At 50.2% G+C, this 9,184-nt stretch overlaps 1 protein-coding gene across 5 annotated transcripts in view; it reads right to left on the bottom strand.

The window, feature by feature from the left end:
• frmd4a (FERM domain containing 4A) overlaps nucleotides 1-9,184 on the bottom strand; it is a 702,228-nt gene that overhangs the window by 393,264 nt on the left and 299,780 nt on the right. The gene's annotated exons all lie outside the window — the stretch shown is intronic.

Raw genomic sequence — 9,184 nt, 5'->3', positions numbered from 1 at the left:
GCACTTATGTGGCATGTATGTTATTCCTCACCCATCAACCCAAGCCTCAACATTGTCCAGGTCTCGTTAAATGCAAACACAGCCTGCTTCACTATGTGAGGAATTATGAACGGTACTGAACACAGTAAGATTTTCTAGAAAAGTCTCCACTTCTGACCTTATGATGGAGGGAAGGTTATTGCTGAAGCAGCTGAAGATGGTTGGGCCTAAGACACCACCCTGAGGAACTTCTGCAGAGTTGCCCTGGAGCTGAGATAACTGACCTCCTTCAACCATGACCACCTTCCCCCATCTTCTTCAGCGCTCACTGAGTCCAGTAGGTACAGAACTTCCACCCAGCTCCTAATGACATGAATTTTACTGCGTAGAATATATCTAATTCAATCTCCTGTGATAGATAGTACAGAGTCTGAAAGCATTCAGAATTTTAAGCTTGTCTCATATTCTAATGTTCCAATCCTGGACATTTTGATGAAAAGATTGTACACAATCAAGAGAATAAAAAGTGTTTTTCTGTCTCTGATTCTGTCAATTGCATCTTTCCTCAGTTTCTTCATTGTTGGAAATTTACATTTGGTTGGTCTCTCGTCAACCTTGATTTTAAAATGCTCATCCTCGTTTACAAACAATGGCCTTGCTCCTCCCTATCTCATACCCTGCAGCCCCTAAACCCCTCCCTATCTCTGTAACGCCCTGCAGCCCCTAAACTCCTCCCTATCTCTGTAACGCCCTGCAGCCCCTAAACTCCTCCCTATCTCTGTAACGCCCTGCAGCCCCTAAACTCCTCCCTATCTCTGTAACGCCCTGCAGCCCCTAAACTCCTCCCTATCTTTGTAACGCCCTGCAGCCCCTAAACTCCTCCCTATCTTTGTAACGCCCTGCAGCCCCTAAACTCCTCCCTATCTTTGTAACGCCCTGCAGCCCCTAAACTCCTCTCTATCTCTGTAACGCCCTGCAGCCCCTAAACTCCTCCCTATCTCTATAATGCCTTGCAGCCCCTAAACTCCTCCCTATCTCATACCCTGCAGTGCCTAAACGCCTCCCTATCTCTGTAACGCCCTGCAGCCCCTAAACTCCTCCCTATCTTTGTAACGCCCTGCAGCCCCTAAACTCCTCCCTATCTTTGTAACGCCCTGCAGCCCCTAAACTCCTCCCTATCTCTGTAACGCCCTGCAGCCCCTAAACTCCTCCCTATCTCTATAATGCCTTGCAGCCCCTAAACTCCTCCCTATCTCATACCTTGCAGCCCCTAAACTCCTCCCTATCTCATACCCTGCAGCCCCTAAACTCCTCCCTATCTTTGTAACGTCCTGCAGCCCCAAAACTCCTCTCTATCTCTGTAACACCCTGCAGCCCCTAAACTCCTCCCTATCTCTATAATGCCTTGCAGCCCCTAAACTCCTCCCTATCTCATACCCTGCAGTGCCTAAACGCCTCCCTATCTCTGTAACGCCCTGCAGCCCCTAAACTCCTCCCTATCTTTGTAACGCCCTGCAGCCCCTAAACTCCTCCCTATCTTTGTAACGCCCTGCAGCCCCTAAACTACTCCCTATCTCTGTAACGCCCTGCAGCCCCTAAACTCCTCCCTATCTCTATAATGCCTTGCAGCCCCTAAACTCCTCCCTATCTCATACCTTGCAGCCCCTAAACTCCTCCCTATCTCATACCCTGCAGCCCCTAAACTCCTCCCTATCTTTGTAACGTCCTGCAGCCCCTAAACTCCTCTCTATCTCTGTAACACCCTGCAGCCCCTAAACTCCTCCCTATCTCTATAATGCCTTGCAGCCCCTAAACTCCTCCCTATCTCATACCCTGCAGCCCCTAAACTCCTCCCTATCTCATACCCTGCAGTGCCTAAACGCCTCCCTATCTCTGTAACGCCCTGCAGCCCCTAAACTCCTCCCTATCTTTGTAACGTCCTGCAGCCCCTAAACTCCTCCCTATCTTTGTAACGCCCTGCAGCCCCTAAACCCCTCCCTATCTCTGTAACGCCCTGCAGCCCCTAAACCCCTCCCTATCTTTGTAACATCCTGCAGCCCCTAAACCCCTCCCTATCTCTGTAACGCCCTGCAGCCCCTAAACCCCTCCCTATCTCTGTAACGCCCTGCAGCCCCTAAACCCCTCCCTATCTCTGTAACGTCCTGCAGCCCCTAAACCCCTCCCTATCTCTGTAACGCCCTGCAGCCCCTAAACCCCTCCCTATCTTTGTAACGTCCTGCAGCCCCTAAACCCCTCCCTATCTCTGTAACGTCCTGCAGCCCCTAAACTCCTCCCTATCTTTGTAACGTCCTGCAGCCCCTAAACTCCTCCCTATCTCTATAATGCCTTGCAGCCCCTAAACTCCTCCCTATCTCATACCCTGCAGTGCCTAAACGCCTCCCTATCTCTGTAACGCCCTGCAGCCCCTAAACCCCTCCCTATCTCTGTAACGCCCTGCAGCCCCTAAACCCCTCCCTATCTCTGTAATGCCCTGCAGCCCCTAAACCCCTCCCTATCTCTGTAATGCCCTGCAGACCCTAAACCCCTCCCTATCTCTGTAACGCCCTGCAGCCCCTAAACCCCTCCCTATCTCTGTAATGCCCTGCAGCCCCTAAACCCCTCCCTATCAATGTAACGCACTGCAGCCCCTAAACCCCTCCCTATCTCTGTAACGCCCTGCAGTCCCTAAACCCCTCCCTATCTCTGTAATGCACTGCAGCCCCACACACCCCTCCCTATCGACGTAACCTCCTCCAACCTTGCGAACAGGCTTTGTGTGCAGCAAATCATGTGTCAATAACTTAATTGAGTTTTTTTTTGAAGAACAAATGAAGAGGATTGATGAGGGTAGAGCAATGGACCTGAAGTATATGGTCTTCAGTAAGGCATTTAACAAGGTTCCTCATGGTAGACTGGTTAGCAATGTTAGATCACAAGGAGTACAGGCAGAACTAGCCATCTGGACACAGAACTGGCTCAAAGATAGAAGACAGAGGGTGGTGGTAGAGGATTGCTTTTCAGACTGGAGGCGTGACCAGCAGTGTGCCACAGGGATCGGCGCTGGGTCCACTGCTTTTTGGATATGATTTGGAAATGAACACAGGAGATATGGTTAGTGAGTTTGCAGGTGATGCTAAAAGTGGAGGTGTAGCGGGCAGCGAAGGTTACCCCCGAGTTCAATGGGACCTTGATCAGTTGGGCCAATGGGCTGAGGAAAGGCAGACAGAGTTTAATTTAGGTAAATGTGAGGCGCTGCAATTTGGAAAGGCAAATCAGGGCAGGCTTATACACTTAATGGTAAGGTCCTGGGGAATGCAGGTTCATATTTCCTTGAAAGTGGAGTCGCAGGCTGACAGGATAGTGAAGAAGGCATTTGGTATGCTTGCCTTTATTGGTCAGTGCATTGAGTACCGGAGTTGGGAAGACATGTTGTGGCTGTAAAGGACATTGGTTAGGCCGTTTTTGGAATACAGCATGCAATTCTGGTTTCCCTGCTATATGGGAAGGATGTTGTGAAACTTTAAAAGATTCAGGAAAGATTTACAAGGATGTTGCCGGGGTTGGAAAGTTTGAGCTATAGGGAGAGGCTGAATCAGCTGGGGCTATTTTCCGTGGAGCATCGCAGACTGAGGGGTGACCTTATAGAGGTTTATAAAATCGTGGATAGCGTAAGAAGGAAGGTCTTTTGCACAGGGTCGAGGGAGTCCAAAACTAGAACGCACAGGTTTAAGGTGAGAGGGGAAAGACTGAAAAGGGACCCAATGGGTAATGTTTCACACAGAGGGTGCTGTGTGTAAGGAACGAACTGCCAGAGGAAGTGGTGGAGGCTGGTACAATTACAACATTTAAAAGGCATCTGGATAGGTATATGAATAGGAAGGGTTTGGAGGGATATGGGTCAAATGCTTGAAAATGGGATGAGATTAATTTAGGACATCTAGTTAGCATGGATGAGTCGGACTGAAGGGGCCTGTTTCCGTGCTGTACATCTATATGACTCTATGACTCCTTCCTATTTCTGTAACATCCTCCTGCCCCTACCCACCTTGCTATTTGTATAACGCCCCTATGTGAGTTTCATTCATTATTGTCATGTACTGGGATACAGTGAAAAGTGTTTTTTACGCATTGTACAGGCAGATCGTACCATACTTGTGCAACAGGATAGCAGAAGCGAGTCCAGCGTGCAGTGTTACCGCTGCAGAGACACATCAGAATTAACATAGAGTCATACAACAGAGAAACAGACCTTCGATCCAACCAGTTCATGTTCCCAAACTAAACTAGTCCCACCTGCCTGCTCCTGACACATATCCCTCCAAAACTTTCCCATTCGTGCATTTGTCCAAATGTCTTTTAAGCATTATGATTGCACCCACAGCTGCCACTTCATCAGGAAGTCAACCACCCTCTGTGTAAAACATTTGCCCCTCATGTCTTCTTTAAATCTCTCTCCTCTCACTTTAAAAAGGTGTCCCCTTGTCTTGAAATTTGTCTGTTCAAAAATCTGGTAACAGCGGGGGAGAAGCTGCTTTTGAAGTTGTTTGTGAGTATATTCAGACTTTTATATCTTCTGTCCAATGGAAGAGGGTGGAAGAGAGTGTAGCGGGGTGGGAGGGGTCTTTGATGATGTTAGTTGCTTTATAGAGGCAGTGGTGAGGATAGATGAAGTCAATGGATGGAAGGCTGGTTTGTGTGATGGACTGGGCTGTGTTCACAACTCTGTAGTTTCTTGTGGTCTTGGGCACACCAGATGCCAAACCAAGCTGTGATACATCCAGGTAGGATGCTCTCTATGGTGCGTCTATAAACGTTGGCAAGAGTCATTGTGGATGTGCTGAATTTCCTTAGCTTCCTGAGGAAGTAGAGATGTTCAGCTTTCTTGGCCATCATGTCAATGTAGATGGACCAGGACAGAATGTTGGTGATTGTCACTCTCAGGAACCTGACTCTCTCGACCACCTCCACCTCAGACCCATTCATGCAGATAGGGGCGTGACCTCCACTCCGCTTCCTGAAGCTAGTGACCAGCTCCTTGCTAACTTTGATGGACAGATCTTTGTCATTGCACCATACCATGAAGCACTCAATCTTTTCCTAAATTCTGTCTGATCTTTGTTTGAGATGTGACCTACAAAGGTGGTGTCGTTAGCAAACTTGTAAATGGAGTCAGGCCACAATCTAGCCACACAGTAGTGAGTGTATAAGGAGTACAGGAAGGGGCTGATTACACAGCTTTGCAGGGCACCAGTGTTAAGGATTATCATTATTCTTACTGATTGCGGTTTCTGGGTCAGAAAGTCGAGGATCCAGTTACAAAGGGGGGAGCCATGACTTAGGTCTTGGGAGTTTGGAGATGAGTTTGTTTGGAATTATGACGTTGGAAGTGGAGCTGTAGTCAGTAAGTAGGAACCTGGCATAGGTATCCTTGTTAGCCAGAAGTTCCAGGGATGAGTGTAGGGCCAGGGAGGTGGCATCTGCCATGGACCTTTTATGCTGGTAGGTGGATTACAAAGGGTCAAGGCACTTTGGTGGGCTCCGGTTGATGTGAGCTGTTACTAACCGCTTGAAGTACTTCAAAATGATGGATGTCAAGCCACACTGCTCCTGTGTGAGGATCTTTGGTGAATTTCTGCAGTGCATCTTTAGATAGAACATACTGCAGCTAATGTGCATTGGGGGTGGAGGGAGTGGGATGTTTGGGGATGTGGTGCCAATCAAGCGGCTGCTTTGCCCTGGATGGTGTCAAGCTTCTTAAATGTTACTGGAGCTGCCCCCATCCAGGCAAGTGGGGAGTATTCCATCACACTCCTGACTTATGTCTGACAGGTGGTGGACAGGCTTTGGGGAGTCAGGAATTGAGTTACCACAAGACTCCCAGCCTCTGGAACAAAAACAAAGTCGCCGGAAAAGCTCAGCAAGTCTGGCAGCATCTGTGAAAGAAAAAACAGAGTTAACGTTTCGGGTCCGGTGACCCTTCCTCAGAACTGATGGTGGCTGAGAAAATGTCAGTTTATATGCAGAAAAAACAGAGTTAACGTTTCGGGTCCAGTGACCCTTCCTCAGAACTGATGGTGGCTGGGAAATCGTCAGTTTATATGCAGAAAATAGGGAGGTGGGTGGGATGGGAGTAAACGATAGGATAGAGCCCAAAAAGAGGGAGAAAGACAGTTGGACAGACAAAGGAGTTGCTAATGATCAGGCTGGGAGGGTGAATACCAAGATAATAAAATGTGAGGCTGGATGAACACAGCAGGCCAAGCAGCATCTCAGGAGCACAAAAGCTGACGTTTCGGGCCTAGACCCTTCATCAGAGAGGGGGATGGGGAGAGGGAACTGGAATAAATAGGGAGAGAGGGGGAGGCGGACCGAAGATGGAGAGTAAAGAAGATAGGTGGAGAGAGTATAGGTGGGGAGGTAGGGAGGGGATAGGTCAGTCCAGGGAAGACGGACAGGTCAAAGAGGTGGGATGAGGTTAGTAGGCAGCTGGGGGTGCGGCTTGGGGTGGGAGGAAGGGATGGGTGAGAGGAAGAACCGGTTAGGGAGGCAGAGACAGGTTGGACTGGTTTTGGGATGCAGTGGGTGGGGGGGAAGAGCTGGGCTGGTTGTGTGGTGCAGTGGGGCGAGGAGACGAACTGGGCTGGTTTTGGGATGCAGTAGGGGAAGGGGAGATTTTGAAACTGGTGAAGTCCACATTGATACCATATGGCTGCAGGGTTCCCAGGCGGAATATGAGTTGCTGTTCCTGCAACCTTCGGGTGGCATCATTGTGGCAGTGCAGGAGGCCCATGATGGACATGTCATCTAGAGAATGGGAGGGGGAGTGGAAATGGTTTGCGACTGGGAGGTGCAGTTGTTTGTTGCGAACTGAGCGGAGGTGTTCTGCAAAGCGGTCCCCAAGCCTCCGCTTGGTTTCCCCAATGTAGAGGAAGCCGCACCGGGTACAGTGGATGCAGTATACCACATTGGCAGATGTGCAGGTAAACCTCTGCTGAATGTGGAATGTCATCTTGGGGCCTGGGATAGGGGTGAGGGAGGAGTTGTGGGGACAAGTGTAGCATTTCCTGCGGTTGCAGGGGAAGGTGCCGGGTGTGGTGGGGTTGGAGGGCAGTGTGGAGCGAACAAGGGAGTCACGGAGAGAGTGGTCTCTCCGGAAAGCAGACAGGGGTGGGGATGGAAAAATGTCTTGGGTGGTGGGGTCGGATTGTAAATGGCGGAAGTGTCGGAGGATGACGCGTTGTACCCTACCAACCTCCGGATACAACGCATCATCCTCCGACACTTCCGCCATTTACAATCCGACCCCACCACCCAAGACATTTTTCCATCCCCACCCCTGTCTGCTTTCCGGAGAGACCACTCTCTCCGTGACTCCCTTGTTCGCTCCACACTGCCCTCCAACCCCACCACACCCGGCACCTTCCCCTGCAACCGCAGGAAATGCTACACTTGTCCCCACACCTCCTCCCTCACCCCTATCCCAGGCCCCAAGATGACATTCCACATTCAGCAGAGGTTCACCTGCACATCTGCCAATGTGGTATACTGCATCCACTGTACCCAGTGTGGCTTCCTCTACATTGGGGAAACCAAGCGGAGGCTTGGGGACCGCTTTGCAGAACACCTCCGCTCAGTTCGCAACAAACAACTGCACCTCCCAGTCGCAAACCATTTCCACTCCCCCTCCCATTCTCTAGATGGCATGTCCATCATGGGCCTCCTGCACTGCCACAATGATGCCACCCGAAGGTTGCAGGAACAGCAACTCATATTCCGCCTGGGAACCCTGCAGCCATATGGTATCAATGTGGACTTCACCAGTTTCAAAATCTCCCCTTCCCCTACTGCATCCCAAAACCAGCCCAGTTCGTCCCCTCCCCCCACTGCACCACACAACCAGCCCAGCTCTTCCCCCCCACCCATTGCATCCCAAAACCAGTCCAACCTGTCTCTGCCTCCCTAACCGGTTCTTCCTCTCACCCATCCCTTCCTCCCACCCCAAGCCGCACCCCCATCTACCTACTAACCTCATCCCACCTCCTTGACCTGTCCGTCTTCCCTGGACTGACCTATCCCCTCCCTACCTCCCCACCTATACTCTCTCCACCTATCTTCTTTACTCTCCATCTTCGGTCCGCCTCCCCCTCTCTCCCTATTTATTCCAGTTCCCTCTCCCCATCCCCCTCTCTGATGAAGGGTCTAGGCCCGAAACGTCAGCTTTTGTGCTCCTGAGATGCTGCTTGGCCTGCTGTGTTCATCCAGCCTCACATTTTATTATCTTGGAATTCTCCAGCATCTGCAGTTCCCATTATCTCTGGGAGGGTGAATAGTTGTTAATGGGGACTGTTAGTGACTAACATTAGGGGGTGTGTAATGGCAGGCAATGTGGTAACAAGGCCTGGCGTGTGGGGTGGGAGGCTGGGACATGGGAGAGTTCAGGCCCTAAATTTATTGAACTCAATATTTAGTCAGTACTCCAGCATTCACAACATTCAGGGGTCGTGACCCTTCAGGAGAATTAATTCCTTCTCATTTCTGTTTTATATCTGCCACTGTCTTAGTTTAAGGCTATGACCTTTGGGAACTGGACCTTATGATGGAGGGAAGGTCATTGATGAAGCAGCTGAAGGTGGTTGGCTCTGGGACACTCCCCTGACGAATCCTACTGAGATGTCCTGCAAGTGAGATGAAAATCACACCTTCCAATTATTCTAGTGCACTGCTGACTTGTACCCCAGTGACCTCATTGACCTCATTCACACAATACCTCACCCCCACTGGGACCTCAATGTGAAGAATATGAGCCAATGAACATAAAGCAGGTTTTCTGTCTGGCTCCCAATTCGAGGTTCCATTGCTCGGGCATAGAATGGCTATAGTGCACAAACAGGCCATTCAACCCATCGAGTCTGCCCCTAACCTGTGGGTAGCATCTCACCTCAAGCTACCTCCCTTTCCCTGTCCCTAATACCCTGCATTTCTCATGGCTAATCTGCCTAGCCTGCATATCCCTGGACACTATAGTATGGCCAATCCACCTAACTTCCAGAACTTTGGACTGTGGATGGAAACTGGAGCACCCACAGGAAACCCACACAGACAGAGGGAAAATGTGCAAACTCCACACAGATGCCCAAGGCTGGAACTGAACCCAGGTCCCTAGTGCTATGAGGCAGCAGAGCTAACCACTGAGCCACTGTACTGC

This window comes from Stegostoma tigrinum, chromosome 25 (genome assembly GCF_030684315.1).
Source record: "Stegostoma tigrinum isolate sSteTig4 chromosome 25, sSteTig4.hap1, whole genome shotgun sequence".
Classification (NCBI taxonomy): domain Eukaryota; kingdom Metazoa; phylum Chordata; class Chondrichthyes; order Orectolobiformes; family Stegostomatidae; genus Stegostoma; species Stegostoma tigrinum.
The sequence above is the reverse complement of the archived record's forward strand: the minus strand, read 5'-3'. Positions and strand labels throughout refer to the sequence as shown.